Here is an 11,302-nt window from a genome sequence, read left to right as displayed (position 1 = left end):
AGGATAGTGTGGGTCAGGGAATGGTTGACCAGAAGGCACGAGTTTGGACAGTATGACAGTCTACTGACTGAACTCCACAAGGAAGATCAAAGGGGCTACAAAAATTACCTCAGAATCACACCTGACCTGTTCCAAGAGACGGTTGAGAAGTTAACCCCTTGCCTCCAGAAGCAGTCCACCTTCATGAGGGAACGGCTTCAAGTTGGACTCGAGCTGGCTGCCACCCTCCGCTTCCTAGCCACTGGAAATTCCTATCCAAGTCTGCAGTACAGCTTCTGGGTTGAAGCAAGTACCATGTGCAAGTTCATACCCGAAATGTGTAAAGCCATCATCGCGGTCTACAAGGACAAAGTGCTGCGCTGCCCCAAAACTGAAGAGGAGTAGAAGGAAGTTGCTGCCAGGTTCAGCTCCAGATGGAACTACCACAACTGTCTGGGGGCTGTGGACGGCAAGCACATCGCCATGAAGAAGCCACCCAATGCTGGCTCTTACTACTACAACTACAAGGGCTTCCACAGCATTGTGCTGATGGCAGTGGCAGAATACAATGTTACCTACAAGTTCCTCTATGTGGTTGTTGGGGCAGAGGGTGGTGCGTCGGATGGAGGAACATGGAGTAACTGTTCCCTGCATGATGCTGTAGAAGGGAACAGAGCTGGAGTGCCTCAACCAGAACCACTCCCTAATGATGACCAGCCAGTGCCCTATCACTTCGTAGGGGATGACGCCTTTGCTCTCCGAACCTGGATGATGAAACCATTCTCCCAACGGTCACAGGTCCTACGAGAACGCATACAGCTACAGGCTGTCTCGTGCCCGACATGTCGTGGAGAATGCCTTTGGAATTCTGTGTCAAAGGTTTCGGTGCTTCTTGATGACGACGCAGCAGCACCCCGACACCATCAACCTGATCACCATGTGCGCCTGTGTCCTGCACAACCTCATCCTCATCAGATACCCACATGTAATTTCAGAAGTGGACCGCGAAGATCCGGACACACATGATCTGATCCCTGGTGGATGGAGGACTGACCGACACCTGCAGGGGCTGCTGCCTCTAACCGGCCATCATACCCACAAGGATGCAAAGGATCAGCGAGACTACTTGTCACATCATGTCCCCTGCTGGTGCTGTCCCTTGGCAAGAAAGAATGGTAGTAGCTCCATGAGCTGCATCCACAGTTGTTCCATTTTTTAAATTAAAGAAACGAAACTCCCCCCCCCCCCAAAAAAAAAAGAAAGAAAGTACTGAAGGAATAGAAAATAAAAGACATAAAGAAAGGAAGTCAGAAAAAATTAAAACACTGAAAAGAAATCATGAGAAAAGATGATTCCCCCCCACCCCCCCAAAAAAAGAAAAAAACAACAAAACTCCCCTCCCCAACTTCCCCCCTCCCAAAAAAAAGACAGAAAAAGGAAACAAAACAAAAAAACCTGAAAAAGAAACGAAAAAAGAAACGAAAACAAACAAAAGAAAAAAAACAAAAAAGAAAGAAAAAAAAGGACAACGAAAAAAAAATCCCCTCCCCCACAAAAAAAGGAAACAAAAAAAAAACTAAAAAAGAAAAAAGAAACAAAAACAAACAAAAGAAAAAAAAGAAAAAGAAACGAAAAAGAGAAAAAGAAACTAAAAAAAAGAAAAAAAAGAAGAAACAAAAAAAGACACGAAAAAAGAAACGGAAAAGAAGAGAAAAAAATAAAAAGAAAAGGAGATATGAAAACGAACAATAAAAGAAAAGAAGTCCCCTCCCCCACTCACCCCCCAAAAAAGAAAAAAGAAACGAAGAAATGGAAGTAAACGAAAAGAAAAACGAAAAGAAAGAGAAACGGAAAAGAAACGCAAGAAACGAAGGATTTCGTTTTTTTGGGGGGTGAGGGGAACTGTTCGTGAACTGCTCGTGAACTCGTCGTGAATTGCTCGTGCCATGCGCAAACTGTTCGTGAAGTGCGTAAACTAGTCGTGAACTGCTCGTACCATCAATGCGTGAAGTACACGTGACCGTGTCAGTGGGAAGGCATGGCCACGCTGCGATGCACACCAATACGTGAACATGTCGTGAACTACTCGTGAACTCGACGTGAGCTATTCGTGAACTATTCGTGGCAGTTCGTGACAGTCGTGGCATGGCGCGCACTGCCACGCACTGGCATGCATCCTCCGGCCTCGTCCCAACGAGTTCACGACGAGTTCACAAACAGTTTGCACATAGTTCACGACTCGGTCGCGAAATTTTGTCGTGACCAAAATTTTGAATCTCGTCCCGACATGGCACGCAGTCACGACGGGTTTACGCACACTTCACGCCAGTTTACGACTAGTTTGCGCACTGGCACGACTCAAGTCGTGCCAATGCGTGCCACAGAGAATCATGCAAGTGTCAGCCTAGCTTTACTGATAGGGCCTTGGGGCCCGTGCCCTCCCCCCCCCCCCCCCCCCCCCCCCCCCGCCCACCACCCCAGGGTTAGCATGGTACCCATTTGAACCAATTTAGATCCTTTATAAATTATACCCTATTGCATCAATCGCTTATCACTCCTAACTGATCTTGCACATGAAATCTTATGCAAGTTTCTTTGAAGATGTTTTTTGTAAACCAAAACAGTTATACAAAACATGTTCTTTACACATCTTAATTAAGAACAGAAATTCGTCATAGATTAAATTAACATGCTATACAAGCAGTTTTGGCCTATTCCTTCATTAAGTAAATAGGGAGTTCACTGTAGGAGGTGCTGTACTTAATGAGATCACAATTGTAATCTTGCACGCCATATTATGGAACCATAACATTATGATCTTTGCACAATTTTACTCAGAATTTCACATTTATTACATTACATTCACAGTGGTTCTCTTTGGTGTAAACTTTGATGAAATTTTCATTGTGAGACTAGTTATGATCATATTCATTGAAACATCAGCTGTGCATAATTATGTGAGTATCCTTTTGACCCATTCCTTGTAAGATTATAAAATCTCTGAAACCCTTTGCACAGATTCATCAGGTTCCTGTGTAATGGGATACCTGTCCACATGCAAAAGGGAATTCCTACCTGGCAAGGATTCAGAAAGTATTTGTCATAAACCCAAGGAAGCTCTTGACAGGAAAGCTAGGCAAACTCTCAGCAGAAGGCTTTATGCCACTGTTGGCAGTGACCCAACTTGAAGAGGAATGGGTGACAAGGCAGGTGAGGCTTGACAGGGGTGGGGCTGTTGAAGGCTAGGGGGGCCTCAGGGGGTGTTGTAAGAGAGTGTCTCAAGCAACCCAATAACGAATTGCTAATAACTGGAAAACATCCTCCTCTTTGATGATGCAGACAATGAAGATAACAAGAAAGATGACGATGACAGTGCTACAGCCAATAATAATATAGGTCAAGATGATGAATGACACAAGGATGGAAGTGATGGATTGTGTTGGAAGGAGGAAAACGATGTCACCATGCAACATAAAGACGTTTGCTATTGCTTCAAATTATTGTTCTTGCCATGTCCACATCAGCAATAAATTGTTCCCAGCTATTGAACATCATCGTCCGGAGAGGTGGTGCCAATGGCAATTATCATCATCATCATTATGACAGTAGCAGGATGAGAATGGTAGCTACATGTGCAATGTTACAGAATTGCAGTTATCTTGAGGTCTTTGTTATATGATGGACTTCATACTTGGTCATGTTTACATTTAACCACTCATCAATGAAGTGCTTGCAGCTTGCGGTCATTTTTCTCTGATCATCCCCTCTACTGGTCATATCAGTTCTCTCATCAGTCTTGTCACTATTTCCACACAGAGATGAGTGAGATATCACTTCCTGTAAGGAATCAGAGGAAAGGTAGTGGCTGATAAATTACAATTATAGGTCTCCAAACAAATCTTTACAACCACTGGATACAGACATACAAAACATGTACACATGCCCATAAAACATACAAATATAACAAAATATAAAACAAAACAAACATGGAGACAAACTCATTGCTTCTCAATCTCTATTGCATTTCATCTGATATAACAAAAGATTGATAAAATAAATGGATGAATAGCTCTATATTTCAATAATGAAATACTGCAAGACCAGACATTTTCGCAAATTTTGTACGGAGCCAAGATTCACGAAATGAAAATGCATGCGAAAGTGTTTGTCTACACAATGCAGAGAATGCCAGTGAAAAGTTTCATGCTGTGACTGTTTCTGGCTTTGCAGAACACAATAAACATGAATGCCTCATAAGTTCAACAAAATGAAAACAAAAAGATTCCTTCATCATAACTTCTGTGTTTGGAATAAATCAAAACCAAAACACTGTTGTTATCAGAGAAATAATGAAATAATCAAGTAACTACACATTACAATTAGGGAATAAATCCTATTAACACACAAATATAAAGTCAACAAGGAAAAGTAGAAATTACGCGGTGCGTAATATATGTCCCCGCCGGAAGTAGCATTTAGTAGCAAAATGTACGATATAGGTAAAAATATCAAGGTCAAAGGTCAAAGAAGTCAAAGGTCAAAATTCTGTGTAGAAGTTTTGAAGCCCTCACCTAGTGCCATCACATAAAGCAAACGGAATCGAAATCAGGTTAGAAATGGCGAAGGAGTAGCATTTGTTAGCAAAATGTACAATACAGGTCAAAAATCAAGGTCAGAGGTCAAAGAAGTCAAAGGTCAAAATTCTGTGTAGAAGTTTGAAGCCCTCACCTAGTGCCATCACTTAAAGTAAACGGAATTGAAATCGGGTTACAAATGGCGAAGGAGTAGCATTTTGTAGCAAAATGTACAATATAGGTCAAAAATCAAGGTCAAAGGTCAAAGAAGTCAAAGGTCTAAATTCTGTGTAGAAGTTTTGAAGCCCTCACCTAGTGCCATCACATAAAGCAAACGGAATCAAAATCGGGTTAGAAATGGCGAAGGAGTAGCATTTTGTAGCCAATGTACAATGTAGGTCAAAAATCAAGGTCAAAGGTAAAAGAAGTCAAAGGTCAAAATTCTGTGTAGAATTTTTGAAGCCCTCACCTAGTGCCATCACATAAAGCAAACGGAATCAAAATCGGGTTAGAAATGGCGAAGGAGTAGCATTTTGAAGCAAAATGTACAATATAGGTCAAAGGTCACAACTGAAATTCTGTGTAGAAGTTTCAAAGCTCCCATGTAGTGCTATCATATAAAGCAAACAGAATCAAAATCGGGTTAGAAATGGCGAAGGAGTAACATTTTGAAGCAAAATGTACAATATACTGTAGGTCAAAGGTCAAGGTCAAAGGTCACAACTGAAATTCTGTGTAGAAGTTTCAAAGCTCCCATGTAGTGCTATCATATAAAGCAAACAGAATCAAAATTGGCTCATAAATGACAGAGAAGTAGCAAATTGAACATTTTGATCACACACGGACGCACACACGGACGGACGAACGGACGCACACACGGACACACACACGTACGGAGCCCGTTTCATAGTCCCCTGCTCATACTCGTTCGGCGGGGACAATTAATAGTAGCAATATGCTCTTTCAGCCCACTGTGTTAAAAAAAAGAAGAAATTAGTTATTTGCTGAGGGAGTGATTAGTGCACTTAATGTACATATGTGCAACACGTTTTGAAGAATACACGTCAAATTGTAGAGAAGACTGAACAATTATTCTTCTGAAAACTCACCAGTCCAGAAGGATTTGCTGCTACTTCATGGAGTTTGTCACTCAGGTACTCTTTTGTACTTTGGTAAAATAGTGAAAAAAGAAATTACATTGAATTATACCAGTACATGCTGTGTAACATCCAAACAAAACATCTATGGTTATTCAATTCTGTCTATGCTTACTACATGTTATACAGACATTAATGAACACATGCATTAATGTCAAGATAAAACATAAATCTCTCTTTTGTTTCATCAGCTTTCCCTGCAATTTCAAGTATGTACATTGTACTTGCGTACATCATATTATGTGTATTTATTTTTTTGTGTAAATTTGCTATTCTACATCCCCTCCAAAAACACAGAAAAGATATACAGTGACCATGTCACTTAAAGCAACTAACATCATTCATATAAAAATACAACAAATTCTAAAATCACTTTAAACAATTTTGTCCACATTTAAGCGAACGGGCAAATTGAGCCCAAATTTGGCAAAGCTACAATAAAGAACAATGCTATCTTATGATTACCTTGATAAATTGTTATGGCCAACTGTAGAAAAGGTTGCCTTTCTTGTAAGCTAATATCTGAAGTCATCAAAATGTTTTTTTTTTTTCCCACCAGAATCACTATGACCAAATGTAAAACACGTCACCAATGACCTGGTGAGATGAATTTAGTGAATAATACCATTTTTATTGAAAGCATATTCCAGATTACACAGATTCACAATAACTTTATACATGTATTACCCATGTAAATGTCAAATACTGAATCAAAATGAAATGCTGTCATTTCATTATGTCAACTAAATGAGCAGTAATCTTAATGTACGTGATGCCTAAATATTGAAACTACAGCTGTAAAGATGACTTGCACATGAGGGTTACTCCCTTCATGCAAACTAAGAAGTCTGGATTTTTTCCTTGTATCAATTGGTCAACATTTACCAATAGCAAACAAGAAAATATAGTTTGTGCTGTACAACGTTTACGGAGATTTGCAAGTCTTGAGGAAAACAGGTTAAATGCAAATATGACAATTCTTTTTTTTGACACTTAAGAGCCCAAGATCTGATTATCAATTAATATGGCCCTTAACACATTGCTCTAAGCAGTTTACATCAATTGTGTTTTCTTATTCAACAGACAAAAGTTTAATATTGTCCTGACAGAAACATTTCTCCACTCCATGGCAAGCAAATTTTACCCTAGTGCTTCTTATAACACTCTGGTGAAATCATTCAGCAATGCACAATGAAAACGTAAAAGGTGCTCCCTTCAAACTCTTTGATAGAGAAGCACAACTTTAACTGCCTCACCTCTCCACTGAACACGTCTGAGACAGATGGTGATGAAAATGTTCATGAAATATGGTGGCATCAATCTTCATCTTCAGGTCATGAAAACTCTCTGTTGGAACACTGCATTCTGTAAGAATGTAAGCACAGCAATGAGAACTTCTCTTTTTGTTTCATAATGCTCTTGTGAGACATGGAACAGTAGTAGCCTTTTATTCAAAATATGTGGTGGTGGGTAAAAGAAGTACACAAGTCCTCAATAAAAGCACTAATTTCCTTGTGCAGGTAATTAGTCCAATTCATCCTTGAATATAACATAATTATTCCTGGCATCCCCATTCAGTAGCTCCAAAATACATGCTACTACAGAAACAACATACTGCTGCACTGTACTTGACTTGGGCTATTTCACATTAAGTGTACACTTTTGTAAAAACTGATTTTCCCCTATTTTGGCCCATTTTTAGAATTTCCATTATTGTACTGGCGGTATTGTTTGATGGACCTTATCAACACCAACCTACTAGTTGCAATTTCAGGACAGTTCAAGTATTATTTCTCTTAAATTTTGGATTTTTTGTGTATTTTTAACGGAAAATGGATTCTCATTCGACATTTTTGATAAAGTTCATTGATATCTTAAATGAATTTAATGAAAGTTGTGCTGAATATTCCTCTTATTATATAAGTACAACCATTATTCAGCATTTTGAAGCTTATTTGATGAAATTTGACCCATAAATGTGGAACTTATGAATGTTTTTGTAAAAGGTATCTTTTCCGTTAAACAAAAACATTGTGTCCTCTCCAGAACATATAAGTCACTAGCAGTGAATGAAAGCGATAAAGATGTGCCAAAATGCTGCTGATTTAATCTTCAGAATGTTTGTAAGTGAAAACATATGACACATCAATGAACATAATGTGTTGGATTTATTTTACTGCTTGGTTATTTTGATATATAAATTTTCCGTTAAAAGTGTGTCCTCTCCAGAACAGGTACATTTTTCATTTTTTGAAGCACTAAGGATTTTGATATCTATTATTGTGGTATAGAAATAATTGTGTACTTCAATTCAACATAATGAAATATGATTTTCTTTCTAAATTCTTATAGATGGTAAGTATCTTACATCAATGCAGTGTTAAACAGCAAGTCCTCTCCAGAACAAAGGTAGTTCATCTTTTAACAATGTACAGAAACAAAAATTTTAACAGTAAAACTCCTTCTTTTATGTAAGAAAATAATGGTCTGTTGTTGCATACTGTAACAGAAATCATAAACTAACATTTCAACTGCTAGAATTTTATTCTAGAATTGATTTTCATTAGTTCATCTATGTAATTGAGCAATATCGGAAGTCAGTGGCGGCAATACTCTCACACCATATTTTGATAGTCAAGAAAAATTAATGTGATACTGTTTGTAACTGTGTAACTGACAAAATCTACTGATCATGGCAATTATTTACTAGCCTGGAAAACAATATACTGCATGCCTTCATGTTGTTTTGGAGAGGACACATATTTTAACACATGATTACATTTACAATTTGGTCACTTTAATCAAGAGATAAATGATTTTTGTGCAGGTAATCGAATCCGGAACACTATACATCACTGTTTCACTCCCCATTTTCATGTTGTGTACAAAATAAGTTGGCCTATTCATATTTTTTTTAATATGCTGTACTCCACTTAGAAGTATGCTCCCTTAAGAGAGTTTTGAAACAAATTGATGGGGTATTCATCATTTAAAGACCATTTTCTACCAGTGTTATTGTAGGATGAGACAGTATGTATTTCCTTGATGGCTCTCCTCCATGCTACCCTGCTACCCATGCTACCCCTGCTACCCATGCTTTCCTGATTTGCACCTTCAGTTTGATTTCCTTTCCTTTCTCTTAAAGGCCTTTATGTGCAGGTATATATAATTATGCAAGTACATGGTGATTCCCCGTGGCATGAATTTCTTGGTCCATCAATTGCACGCCATGTGTGTCATTCAAAATTTGTTGTTTAAAGTGTCATATCACTTGAAACATTCTAATTCACAATATCATGTACATAATGGTTTAAAGCATTCTGTTACATTTGTGAAATTTGAAAATCTCAGCTTCGAATTTGTCTTTTTCATTTGTGATTTGACAGAGAACTCTAATCAGTATAACCTCTTATTACAGGCTACCCAGTCTAGTGTTTCATGTTTGCTTTCAATGGGTTAATATTATTGGATGCTAACTATGCTACCAGCATTAGTTCTGAAATGTATTGACTGAGTTTTAAACAACAGCAGAAAAAGCAAAGCCAGATTTGTCTTGCCTAATAATAACTTTACATGAAAATCGAAAGTCAAGACTGCCATTAGCCCCTGTTCCACAGAATGGAAACCATTGAAAGACCACTGAAAGACTGAAAATTGCCAAGCTGTTTCAGTAATGCTTCAGGATCAGTAAAATTTGCTGTCTCTTTGGAGTGGTTCCTGAAACCCCTGCAAGACCATCAAAAGACCAAAAACAACTTTTCCAGCAAGATCCCTGCTCCGATCTTGCAGACAGCTAAAAGTTTATCAAGACCAATAAGACTATTGAGAGATCTCTTACAGTGCCAGAAATCTTTGAAAGATCAATCAAGATATCTAAAGCACTGCCGCAGACCACGGAGAGAATTCTAATAGAAAGACTGAGACTACTGCAAGAATTGTGAAAGAACAAGATAACAAATCCCTGTAATATGGATCGGAATATTGCAGTGCAGTTATGTTTATGATGATATTTGTTGTCTTGCGGAACTTACACTAGTCCTACAACAGTCTTTAAACAGTCTTTAAGGGATCTTGGATTCAAAAAAGATCTTTTCGCAATCTCCATGCATGTCTATCACTGGTTTCTATGGGCTTTCACTGGTCTTCCAATGATTTCTCAATGATCTCTCAGCAGTCTTTCAATGATCTCAACAACAAAACAAAAAAAAAGAAAAGAAAAGAGAGACTGTCACAAGATCATGGAGAGACAATAATAACACCTTTGCAATTTAATTGAGAGATCCCTGACAGATCACCAGCAGACCATTTTCGTGAATGACTACTAAAAGACTGCTTTGAACCATTTCAAGAAGTTTTGGAGACCACAAAGACCCCTGACAGATCAATCAGGAATTGTGAAAGACCTCAGAGAAGTGCACTGAAAGACCATAGAGAGATCAAACAAGTTTCATGGTCTTTCAGCAGTCTTGCTTCCAAATTTTAGTGTTAAACAAAATGTCCTCTCCAGAACTTATCAGTTAAACTTATCAGTTATTCATTCTTTGAGAGTTCCCATTGGGTAGATAATAAGACCACAATATTAACAATGATGTATCAATGAACAACAACAGCATTCCTTTTATAGTAAAACATTGCTTAATAAACGTGTTATTTTGCGTTAACTTCAAAATTTTCAGGCAATATTTTCTTATAAGTAATTGGAGCTGTACTTGGGTGTCCACTCTGAAGTTTTTTACTGTTTAATGTGATTTGGCTCTTGAGCATTGCAATAACATCTGGAGTATTTATGCAGAAATGTTAAAACTGATTGATGCATCGTATAAATTCACATATTAGCTCATATAGTTGGTGTTCATAATTGTAGAGGTTGTTGTTAAATAATTGTCCTCTCCAACACCCCTGAATATACTAAGGTTTATAAGCTCACAGCTGATTGGTTCTTGCAATTACTTAATCATTATACACAACAACAAATAATTTAGACTTAAATAAAACACTGTGCATCAAATTTGAAGTTATATACGAAGAAAAATTATAATTTTTTTATGTCACTAAATACAATTTACCCCTCCATATCTCAGTTTGCCACATGATACATCAGTTTTGTGGCAAAATATGGCTAGACTGAAGTTTAAATGAGTACATTGACATTGGATCAGTAATACAGATACATATAGATACACAGAGAACCATTTTTGTAGCAGTTACAGGCTTGATAAAGCTGATGTGTTTCTTGTTAAACAAAATGTCCTCTCCAGACGCCTGTTTTTGTGACTATATTTTAGGAAACTATTTAAAGATGTAAACATGGACTTGACGCTCTTTAATTTTAGATATAGATGGAATATACCCTAAGGTTTTAGAATCTGTATGTTTTTTCCCCGAACAACAACTTTCATTTTTGACCCCCTGTGAGAAAAAAAGTGTACACTTAACGTGAAATGACCCACTTGCTCTTCATCAAGAATGACACGAAACCACGTTATGAAAAGCATATTAGACACTTTGACTGAAAAAAAAAAATCTCCTAGAACAGAATTGGTTTTGTTTTCATTTGGTGTGAAATATCCCTACAAAATCATAAAGGCAGTC

The 11,302-nt window shown here is 37.8% G+C and overlaps 1 pseudogene; it reads left to right on the top strand.

Annotated features, from left to right (window-relative positions):
- The first annotated feature begins 462 nt into the window (after window positions 1-462).
- Window positions 463-1,169, top strand: LOC139716277 (putative nuclease HARBI1; annotated as a pseudogene).
- The last annotated feature ends 10,133 nt before the right edge of the window (window positions 1,170-11,302 follow it).

The sequence above is a fragment of the Diadema antillarum genome, unplaced genomic scaffold (assembly GCF_040938485.1).
Source record: "Diadema antillarum isolate AM-2024a unplaced genomic scaffold, OU_Dant_1.0 scf00000063, whole genome shotgun sequence".
Taxonomy (NCBI): Eukaryota; Metazoa; Echinodermata; class Echinoidea; order Diadematoida; family Diadematidae; genus Diadema; species Diadema antillarum.
Note: the sequence above shows the minus strand (reverse complement) of the source record. Positions and strands in the feature narration are given on the sequence as shown.